A 12,175-nucleotide genomic window follows, 5' to 3' on the forward strand; every position below is an offset into this window, starting at 1 on the left:
TTGAAGTATACCATGGTGATTCTAAATTGTGTGCTAGTATAAAGAGTACCCTCCAAGGATAATGAATTGTGTGCTAGTATAAAGAGCACCTCCCAAGGTTCAACAAATGCTATTATAAAGAGCACCCTCCAAGGATAATAAATTATAAGCTATTTTAAAGAACACCCCCCAAGGATCAATAAGTGCTATTATAAAGGGCACCCTCCGAGGATAACAAATCATGTGCTATTCTAAAAAGCACCACTTTAAGTTGCTGCCAATTTCTCCCACTTCAACTTAAACTTGCTTTGATTATAGGCTGATAAATTTGATATTTAATTGTCAAAAAACATATCAAATTATTAGTCTAAGACAACAATTTTAAAAAAAATCAATAAAAAAAGTGCAAAAAAAAATCGTGGCAATATTGGATTTCCTTTAGCACGGTAATTTATGATTGTACATGTAGGAAATTGATGAGAAGATATTGGCCAATTCTTGGCCTCCTTAATGTTTTCCCATGTCCTTGTAACTTGGCAAGATAAATGGTGGCTTGTATAATTTGTTTAACATAGCAATTGAAACAAAGGATGGCTAATTTCCTTTCCTAGGTGTGTAATGTGGCAAGAATACAATTTGCATGGCAATGGAAGATGACTTAATGCAAGGTGGCAATATGATGGCTTAATGTGGCATGGTGATATCCATGGCTTTCTTGATGCAATTATGAACTTGCAAGGTGTTTTGCATGAATTTTAGCATGACAAATGTTGGCTTGCATGATTATAAGCATGGGAACATGGTGAGATAAATAATAGCTAGCATAATTTAGCATGGTAAAAAAAAAATTGAAGAGCCAAGAAACGATTGGCAATCGGTTTACTATGTAAACAAAATAAGGTTCGAAAAAAAAAAAAGATGCTTTCACTAACAAGAAGTAGGCAACCTTTACTTGATGATTGAGAAGATCTTGAATCTACAAGTATGTATTGCTGTGCGGATTGAAGCAATTGTAACTAAAATATTGGGGATTCCAATGTTTTGATGTGTAAAAAATTGGCAAAGGGATTTCTTTTTTATAGAGTAAAAAAAGAGAGTCCTAGTCGATTGAGGAATGCAATACCAATTGCAATATACTTCTTTTAAGTTTATAGTTCTATTGCAATATACTTCTTCAAATAGTTTTATTGCAATATACATCTTCTAAAATTATAATTTTCTTACATATGGGTAAGCATAATTCAAATTTAACTTGGATTGAAATTATACTAAGTCATGTTAGGATTTTAAGAAATCCTAGAAATTTTAAAATTTCAAGACTTGTCCACTTGCCACATTCGAAATCATGTGTGAACAAGTCTTGAGGGGGCATTTGTAGAAGAAAAAAATTATCAACCGATTACGTACCGCCATGTGGATTTAATAATATCTTAACCACATAATTAATTTATTAGTTAGATTATTTTAAAGACATATAGTTGAACCAATTCACCTATTAGTATATATTTATCCTTTGAGATTATTTGAAGATAATATTTAAATTGGACCAATCAAAAATTAGTTATTGGTCATCCATATTATCTCTAAATAAATCAAAATAATTTAGAGATAATATTTATATTTTGACCAATCAAAAATTAGTTGTTGGTCATCCAAGTTATCTCTAAATAAATCAAAATAATTTGGAGATAATCTTCATATTTTTGACCAATCAAAATTTAATTATTGGTCTTTTAGATTATCTCTAATAATTATATTAATTTAGAGATAAAAATCAAATTAGATTATTTAATTTATCTCTAAATAAATTTAGATAATTTAGAGATAACACCTAACTTCGACCAATCAAAATTCAAGGACTCAAAGGTCGACTAATCAAAATTCAAGGACTCAAAGTTCGGCCAATCAAAAGACTTTCAATGAGTCATCACAATTTATCTCTAAATAAATTAAAATAATTTAGAGATAATTTAAAGAGATTACATTCTTATCAAAGTCTCCCACTTAGCATTATAAATAGGTGGCTCCTCTAAGCCATTTGCATTCATTCGGAAGCATTCAAATATTCGAAAGCATTCGAAGATTGAGAGCATTTTAGAGATCAAGAAGAATATAAGATTTCTAAAGTGAAGATCGAGCGAAGGTGAAGTTCGTGATCAAAATATCAAGTGTTCGTGATCAAGATTAAGTCGTGAAGACCCTTGAAGTGAAGATATCAAGTGTTCGAGATCAAGATTAAGACGTGAAGACCTTTGAAGCGAAGATATCAAGTGTTCGTGATCAAGATTAAGTCGTGAAGACCCTTGAAGCGAAGATATCAAGTGTTCGTGATCAAGATTAAGTCGTGACGACCCTTGAAGCGAAGATATCAAGTGTTCAGGATCAGGATATCAATTGTTCGTGATCAAGATATCAAGTGTTCGTAATCAAGATTAAGTCGTGAAGACCCTTGAAGTGAAGATCAAGTGTTCATAATCAAGATCAAGTCGTGAAGACCCTTGAAGCGAAGATCAATTGTTCGTGATCAAGATTAAGTCATGAAGACCCTTGATGCGAAGATTAAACGAAGTTCATAATCAAGACAAAGTCCAAGTTCGTGACTCTTAAAAACGAAATGAAGAAATTAATCAGAGGAATTTGTATTTGTTTCATAATTTTTAGTTAAGAAATTTTGACGAGAAATTTGTGTGTACACTCTAAATAACTAAATGGACATGAGTCAATTTTTTTATTAAATTTTGAATAATTTTTTAATTTCAATGTAAATATTATTTTTTAAAAAATTAATAATTTTATTACTCAATACCATAACTTGAACCACCATGGACTCTATGATTACAATATAGTATAGTAAAATAAGAAGTAGAATATAGAAAAAGAAAACCCCAAGGCTCCTATTTCTCGAATTTAGGGATGCTCAGAAATCTCAATAAGTTGTTTGAGACCCTATCAAAAACTCAGTGCGGTTGTCCAAAACAAAGGGTCCTGCATTGAAAGTTGTCCAAACAACTTTATCTCACTGAATTTACTTTGTCCAAGCTCCCTTGTCATACACATTGGACATTCCGTGTAAGAATGGCAAATATGTTCAATCTATCCTAATCTTCCTATTCATAGATTAAATGTTGTTCGAACATAACTAATATGTGACTATGAGCCTTAGCTACTCTGTGGTTGCATAGAAATTGTATTTTAAACATATTTATGTATGATATTTTGTTATTCAAAATAACATTGAGGAAGTTTTTTATTTATAAGTTTATGATTTAATTATTATTTATAGTTATGTACATAAAGTTCATGGAACTATATATACCTTAGAAAGGAATTGTTTGTGATATAATTATGAGATCCTTATGCATCAAAACATTGTTCCTAAAAGTTTTTAATCATTGTATTATTGAGACAGGGCATCAACCTAATTTTGTCGAAAAAAGAAAAAAAAAAGAGGTTTTCTCTCTTTGCTGCCACTTCTTTTGTGTGAAAGATGAAATTGCTTATGAAGAAAATTTCAAAAGAGGTTCGAGTAGCGTGTGAAAAAGAAGAAAAGGACAATTGTTGTTCTCTTTGTTGGAATAAAGTATAGTTAAAAACTCCTTCCTTGCTGAAGGTTTGTGTGCAATTGTGTGCACTATTGCTGGTGGCCAAGCACTTGATTAGCTATGGTTCTTGTTCCTTGTGGTGTTCGTGGGATTGCTTCGAGAATTGCCATTGTGATTGCAAAATCACTTGGCAAGGTAACCTTCTAAATTTTAATTAATTTTGTGCCTTTATGTGCTAAATATTATCAAGGGGTGGAGCCATGATTTGGTTGTTGAATTCAAGTTTTAATGCTTGTTTCACTATGCCTATTTTGATCATGTCATCCATACACAAACCCATCAGTAATATCAAAGCTTTCCTTGGTTCGATTTTAACACATTTTTATGTCTAATTGTTGTTAATGCTTTGTTGAAAAGGAATATGAAATGTTCAGGTTTTGTTCGACACAAAATTGTAACTTTTTAAATTTTATAATTTATTCTAGTTATTTTGATTTTTGGACAGATTTTAATTGTAAATTTTAAACTTTATTTATCATAATATTAATCTCAATTTAATGTCAAAATATTACAGGTTAACAAGTGCATGAGATGCACAAATTAATTTAGCAAATAAAGATTCAACCTCATGACATTATGGTGTGATTTAAATGATAAAATGCGATTTTGTCCAACCATGGTATTGGTTCATTTCAGCCATAAAAATGAGGTTTAAAGGTCTTATAAAACATTGGAAATTTAAGAAATCAGTATATATTGGAAGTGTTCCAAGAAAGGTTCATGATCAACAACTAATGGTGATGGAAGCCACCAAAATGTAGTTGAAATCGCTATTGCTTGTTGTAGTCACCAAGAATATACCTTAATTTGTGCAATTAGTTGCAACAATTGGCTAAGTATTTTGTTATGGAAATAGTTTCATAAATTGTCTAAATTGTTGACAAAAATTTTAAGGAATTAAATCCGTAAAATTGAGTCACCATGGAACTAAAAAGGTGGGCAAAAGCACTACTACTTTTGGAGCTGTATAGTCATGGTTTAGAGCGTTTTAGATTGCCAAAAAGGTTTCCTAAAATCTTGCAAAACTTATTATGGAATTGTTCCCTAAGTTGGTTGTCAAGGTGAGTTTAATTAGGAATTAGATTCCTAATTTTATGTCACCAAAAAGCTTCAAAAAAAAAGTCAAAATCATTGCAGCCACCTACAGTTATGGGTAACGGTTTTTGTATATTTTAAACAGCTAAATCAGTTCATGAAATCCTACAAAAATTATTTTGGAATTGTTCCAAAAGTTCGCTATGAAGATAAATTTAATTGGGAATTAAATTCCTATAAATAAGCCGCCATAATGCCAAAAAATCAAGACATGTCTGCTGTTACTTGTAGCTAGACATCGTCTGTGGTTTAGACATGGAATAGATTTAGACTTGACATAAAAAAATTTAAAGATTAAATTGTCTAAGACATTTCCTAACGAGATTAGGTAATAATAGATATTCAGTCTTGAATTAACTGAGATTAATAAGATTGTTACCAAATGTTTAGGAACACAAAATAAAATTGTTTTAATTTGTAACAAAATTTTAATTCTTATCCTAATAAGATTAGAAGTAAATGAGGTACTAATATTGACTAGTAAAACTCTCCAAAGTTAGTATTAAAATTGCAAACTTGAAAATTTGAAATTAACAAAATTCAAATGTTGAAAAATTGCTAATTTTAAATACTTCATATGATTAATAATTTGAATCAGACATGTTTTTTAAATATTTATATGTTTATGTTGATGGATGTATATGGATGATTATGGAATTAGGCCCAATATGATTGTGCTATGGTTGAATGTAAATTTTATCATGGCATTTATTTATTGAGAACAGTCAGTGCACCCTACCTTTCTCTTGATTTTCCAGAATTGTAAAATTCTCTCCTCACTTAACTCTCCTCGGATGTACCACAAGGTTTTTTCACTAAAATTTAATAGTTACATCTAAGTATAGAATTAGGATTAGTTTAGGGGTTATTTTACAATTCAAAGATGAAAATACAAGGTGCCATGAAGATAAAAGAATGGGAAAGACTACAAGATGTTGTATGTTATCCCTTAGGTTTGACCTAGTTAATTTCTTTTGATGGCTCAAGGAAATTAGTATAGATAAAGTCCATAATTAGCCAAAGTAGTATGCATGCGATAGATTTATTTTATACAATAAATAAATCCTATGCATGCCAAGATGAGACTTCAATAAAAACAAAAGTTGAAATCCCTCGATGAATATGGAGTCACATGCTAGCATGATTAAGTTGCTTTCCACCAAATAGCAAAATAACCTGACTGTTCTTTTAATCAAAGACTTGTCGAGTACACTCAAAGTCACACTTTTACTCGAGTAAGTTTGAGCTATTGGTGGGTCTTGCTCAACTAGTTTCATAAAATCTGGATACTTGGAAACTTTATTATTATAGAAATTAGAGGTAGTGGTTAGGTGAAATATATATGATATGTTTAGACAATGTGTTGTCACCTAGCTGATCTAGGAGTTGTATAGAGATACAATTGATAAGCTCAGTTATCTACCTAATCCACTTATCTAGGTTTATTGAGCATACTCAAGGTCATGATTAAAATGGATAGGGATCCTAGTCTACTAAAAGAATCCTTGTAGAGATCTCTTGAGGTGATATAAAGGGTTATCATCTTAAAGAAAATAGTAAGAGTAATCAATTTAAAATTATCTATCTCATCTAAATTGATTATAATATGTGAATACTTATTTATGCTCTTCAAATGTCTAAGTTGTTAGAATGGGAATACACATCACTTTGCACATCATATATGATGCCATTATGAAATCCAAGCAAAAATGTTTAGATTGGTATATAAAGTTGAAAAATGTTCTCAAACATCTATTGAGAATAGATGTGATAAAAGAAGATATCTTTGCCTTATTGACAAGGTCAAAGAATGCGAAGGCTTTAGAAGCTTTACCTTTGACCATGTACATGATTAAAGTTAATTTATCTACCATTGATTCGTTATCATGGGTAATAGATACTAGATGTAGGTCACACCTCTGGAATGACAAAATGATTGTGAAAACGAGTAAAGGATTAATGAAAGGAGAAGTAGTCCTAAGAGTAGGAAATGGGGTAAAAATTGCTACATTGGTCATAGGGACAATTATCATATCTTTACCTTCTGGGTTGATCTTGGAATTAAGAGAATGGTACTGCATCCCTTCCATATCTCAAAACATATTTATGTCATACTAGGCATTAGATGAAGATTTTGAATTTAGCATTAAGGTCAATTGTTGTTCTTTGTCCAAGGGAGAAATGCACTATGGTGTAGGGACACATTCAAATGGTCTCTATAGCCTTGATCTTATTATACCCATACTCAATACGAAAGTCAAGAAAGCAAAGAAAGATGATCCAAAACTATCCTATAGATGGCTTCATAGGCTTTGACACATCAAGGAGACTCGCTTAACTAAGTTACACAAACAAAGTTATATTGATCCATTTAATTATGAATCTTATGGAATGTGTGAGTGTTGTCTCCTTGGATAGATGGCCAAGTTGCCTTTCACCAAAAAAGGGTGAATGAGTTGAGGTGTTGCTGGGACTTGTATATTTAAATGTATGTTGTCCTATGAATACTAGTGCTAGAGGAGGATACTCCTACCTCATCATTTTCACAGATGACCATTCTTACTATGGTTATGTGTATTTGATGAAATATGCATATGAATCCTTTAAAAAGTTCAAAGAATATAAAGTAGAGTTAAGAAACAAATCAGGAAAAGCATTCTCACTCTTAGATCTGATAAAAAAAGAGAATATTTTAGTCAAAAATTTCAAGATTATCTAAAAAAGAATGGGATTCTCACACAATGGACTCCTCCAAGGACTCCTCAGCACAATGGGGAGTGTGAAAGAAGGAATTGAACAATGTTGGTGTCACATTCCATTTTCTGGAGGGGTCATAATCAACGCATTGACCTAGACGAGTATAGCCCGCTAGGCTTAAGCAAGCCTCTCAACCTCAATCAATCTTCAATCACATATATGTATAAATAAATGTAAATATAAACATCCATGCATAAATGTAAGTACACAATTATGGACTTCTCGAAATAAAAGGTGTGCACACTTTATTCATATAATATGTACCCAATACATTCAATATAGAAACTGTAAAGGCATCCCAAATGCTCATATAGGATTTCAAGCCATTATTTATAACATTCACATAATCTCATGAAAATAAACTTTCATTCCATGGCTTAATATTCATAATATTTTTATAGTAACATAAAAGTAACTTGCCACTTAATGGCTTAACCTTCTAGTGCAATAGTTATTTTAAAACAAAATAAATATGGACTCCCCAATGGAACATGACATGACTTTTAGGCTACAAGGGCTGCTAGATCATCTACTAAAAGAGGAACGAATCACATCTTTGTGACATTAGTTGTTATCAAAAGTGCCATCACTAATCTATAAGAAAAATAAATAGGGGGAAATAATGTGAGTTACAAAGACTCCATGAGTGGATAAGAGAATGGGACAAGCTAAGGGATAAAAGTGTTACATAAACATGTAATATTAAAAACGTATAAGTGGTAAATCTTTCTTCATTTATGGAATAATCATGAAGCATTTTGAATAAACATCATTCATGGAATAATGCATGGAAATCAGCTTAGTAGAAACCTTTGGAATTCTTTTACTTTTGAAATTCTCATTAAAATTCACTAAGGTAACCTTTTTGCAACAAATCTATCAAACATTCTCTGATATATTGATACTTTCAAGAATCTATCGATACATTTGTGAAATGTATCGATGCATTGCACATACAAAGCCTCCTGAAGCATTCTATTTAGAATGTATCGATACATAGTCCATATATATCAATACTTTAAGCACAAAACTCAATTTTTTAGGCAAAATTTAGCATTTTTGCCATCTGTAAGTTCATTTATCTCTTGGGACTATCCCTAAGGCTCAAATCATTCCCCAAGCATGTTCTCGTATGGACGTGGAGTATAAATCATAAATAATTCTCAAATGAACTTAGCATACGACATATCAAAAACATAACAATTATAATCATTCCATTAACATTAAACTCATAGATTGTGATGATTTGACCTTCATCAAACTTGGGCCAACAATGTAAATCTCTATTGCACCTTAGGCGTTTATGATGCATCATAGGAGTAAAGTCATCAGTTACACACCGTAGGAGTGGAATCAATCACACTCACTAAGTTCTCATACTTATAGCATTTGGTATGTGGAATATCCATCACGTACATGCCTACTCATTTCCTAAGGCATATGAAATTTTACAACATATACGCACCTCATGGCATTCCTCATTCTTACTCAATTATCTCATGTAGGATGTGAAACATACATAATATACATAATCTCATGGCATTTATCATGCTTCCTCATACATCTCATATAACATATGGAATATACATCATATACATAAGAGTATCAATCTTAAATGGAACAAAACATTATGCAATCCATCATGCATCTCATGCCTAAACATAACAAGCATTTACATCATAAAGTTCATACATAAATATAAATAATTTCTTGTACCCACACTAGTTCGAAGATCGAAGTAATTGAGTGCTATAAACAATAAGGTATATATCCCTCTTTGTTGAAACCTAATACATAACATATTTATATATAGTAGATTGAAAAGCATTTTCAAATTGTTTTTCACATCCATAATCTCATTTTTTATTTCAGAAATATTTGTAGAAAATCATATTCTTCAATCAACCTTAAATCATGCTTCAACTTTACATATCAACTACCACAAAACCAAATCAAGGGTAAGACCATGTCAACCACCAAACAAAGTCATACCAAAAGGGTAAGAACATGTCAACTACCGACGAAACCAAATCAAGGGATAGGACCATGCCACTGCCTAGTCAAGCTAAGCATTGTGCATAAGGGCTAGTGTCTACTATCACTAGCTATAAGTCCATCACTCAAGTAAGCTCCATTGAACATTTTTATGCTATGATTCCAAGTATCCAAACATTCATTTACAAGTGAATAGATAAATCCACTGGCCATCCAAGAACAAAGATTCAAATAAAATAAATGCAAGTGTAAAAGGTTCATCTCAAGCAAGTATATTCTTCATCATCAACTAGTCATACACAGACATGAATTTTCTTAGAGGTATCAAGCATTTGAAAGGCCTGTTCCCCATGCTCAAAACTAAATACATTATAACATATTTACATACTATATCTAGCTTTCTTAAAACAAGTTTGAAACCTTCTTTTCGCATCACAAAGTTTACCAAATATGTTTTTATGCGACATTGTAGAATAAGCATGCTTAATTGTACTAAAATAATTAAAAGCACTGCATCTATCCACCTCTTAAAGCATACTTTTCTTTTTGGTACCTTTCATCGAAAGCTTATCTTCTACAACAAGCTCAAATTACTCCAATAGCACATAAAAAGTGATATTTGATCATCAATACTCTCAAAGTCTAAATAAAATGGTATTCAATCATCAATATTCTTAGAAACCCCTAATAATTTCAGAATACTTCAAATACTAACCTCTAACCCTATTTAATCTCCACTTATTTCCAATAATTTTCACCAAACTTTTATCCAGACCTCATACCCATTAAGTAAACAACTTATTTTACCTATTTTTCATCTTTGGTGAGTTTCTAGCGGAGAGATCTAGCCAAATATTAAAAACCTAAAAAAATTTCTAGTGTTTAGAGAAAGACAAAAAATCCATCAAACTAAAGCTTTTTGGGAGTGAAAATCCTTGCGTCTAGCCCTTAGAATCCAAGATTTGTTGATGGAGTTTGAAAGTTTTGAAAGGTAGGAAATTTGAGAGACAATGGGTTAGAGAACAAAGGAAAATCTAAGAAATGAAGTAAGTTTTGGTTTTAGTACTTTTAAACCCGTTTTAAGCTGACTAGGTAGCTTAGGTTTGACTATGGAGAGTCTACAGTTGATCTTGGACTAGTAGGTTTGATATTTTATCCATTTCCTTGTCACAGGATCGGCTCCATAGAAAGTTTATAGTCGATCTTGGACAAAAATGTCCATTTTTGCTCAATTTTCCTTTATAAGATCAACTATAAAGGGTCCACAGTCGATCGTGGACTAGTAGGTTGGCATTTCCTCTATTTTTCCTTCCTAGGATCAAATATAGAGGGCCCATAGTCAATTCTTGACTAGAAACCTTAACTCTTCCTACTTTTTACTTCACAAGATTCACTTTCTATGCATTGGGATCGACTTCCAAAGTCCAAATTTGTGAATATTATTTCTTTTGAGGCCAAATCTCATCTTAAATCTCTCCCACAACCTTTATGACCTTTATTTATGAATTTTTCAAGGATGAAATTGAGGTTTTAAGTCAACAAAAGTATTTTTTAACCTCACAATGTTAATTGTCCCTATGACAAAATTTATGGGTTTCATAGACTCTAACCATTGACGTTACCAAAGGTTGAGATCTCTCAACTCAAAGATATACTTAAGGCTTTTGTGATCTATATGTATCTCACATGTCTCACCATATAAGTAATGCCTTTATTTCTTCAAGGCAAATAATATAGTAGTCATCTTTAAACCATGAATGGGGTAATTTTGCTCATGCCTCTTGAGTTGTGTCAATGCATATGTAATCACCTTGCCATGTTGCATCAACACACATCCAAGTCCTACTCATGATGCATCGTAATAAACTGTGTAACCCCCTGAACGATAAGGTAAACTCAATACTGGAGTTATGGTGAGACATGTCTTGAGCATCCCAAAGCTCTCCTCGCATGCATCTGTCCATATAAACTTAACACCCTTCTATGTCAACCTGGTCATGGGAGTTGTCATCTTAGAAAAGTCCTTAACAAATCTCCTATAATATCTAGTAATTCTTAACAAACTCTGTATCTCACTAATAGAAGTAAGCCTTGGCCATTTCTTCTCAACCTCAATCTTCTTTAGGTCCACCATTACACCATCCTTAGATATTATGTGGCCTATGATGCTAACACTATCAAACTAAAACTCACACTTGGAGAACTTGGCGTACAACACATGCTCTCTCAAAGTTTAGAGCACTATCTTCAAATGTTGCTTATGCTTATCTCTAGTGCTCAGGTATACCAATATATCATCAATAAAAACCACCACAAACTTATCCAAATATGGCTTGAACACTCGATTCATCATTGTCCATAAAAGTGGTTGGGGCATTCTTAAGCGCAAATTACATCACCAGAAACTCATAATGCCTATACCTAGTACGAAAAGTGATCTTAGGCACAATTTTTTGCCTAATCCTCAACGAATGGCAGCCTGACCTCAAGTCAATCTTGGAAAAGCATTTGTGCTCTTTGGAGCTGATCAAATAAGTCATCAATGCATGGTCAAGAATATTTATTCTTCACTGTTGCTTTGTTCAACTGCCTATAATGTATTCTCAATCTCATTGACCCATCTTTCTTTTTCACAAATAACATTGGCACACCCCATGGTGACACACTAGGATGAATGAAGCCTTTGTCTAATAAGTCCTCTAGCTAATCCTTGAGCTCTCTAAGCTCTACTAGTGCCATCCATTATA

This window comes from Theobroma umbraticum, unplaced genomic scaffold (genome assembly GCF_002168275.2).
Source record: "Theobroma umbraticum cultivar Fairchild unplaced genomic scaffold, ASM216827v3 scaffold_81.0, whole genome shotgun sequence".
Taxonomy (NCBI): Eukaryota; Viridiplantae; Streptophyta; class Magnoliopsida; order Malvales; family Malvaceae; genus Theobroma; species Theobroma umbraticum.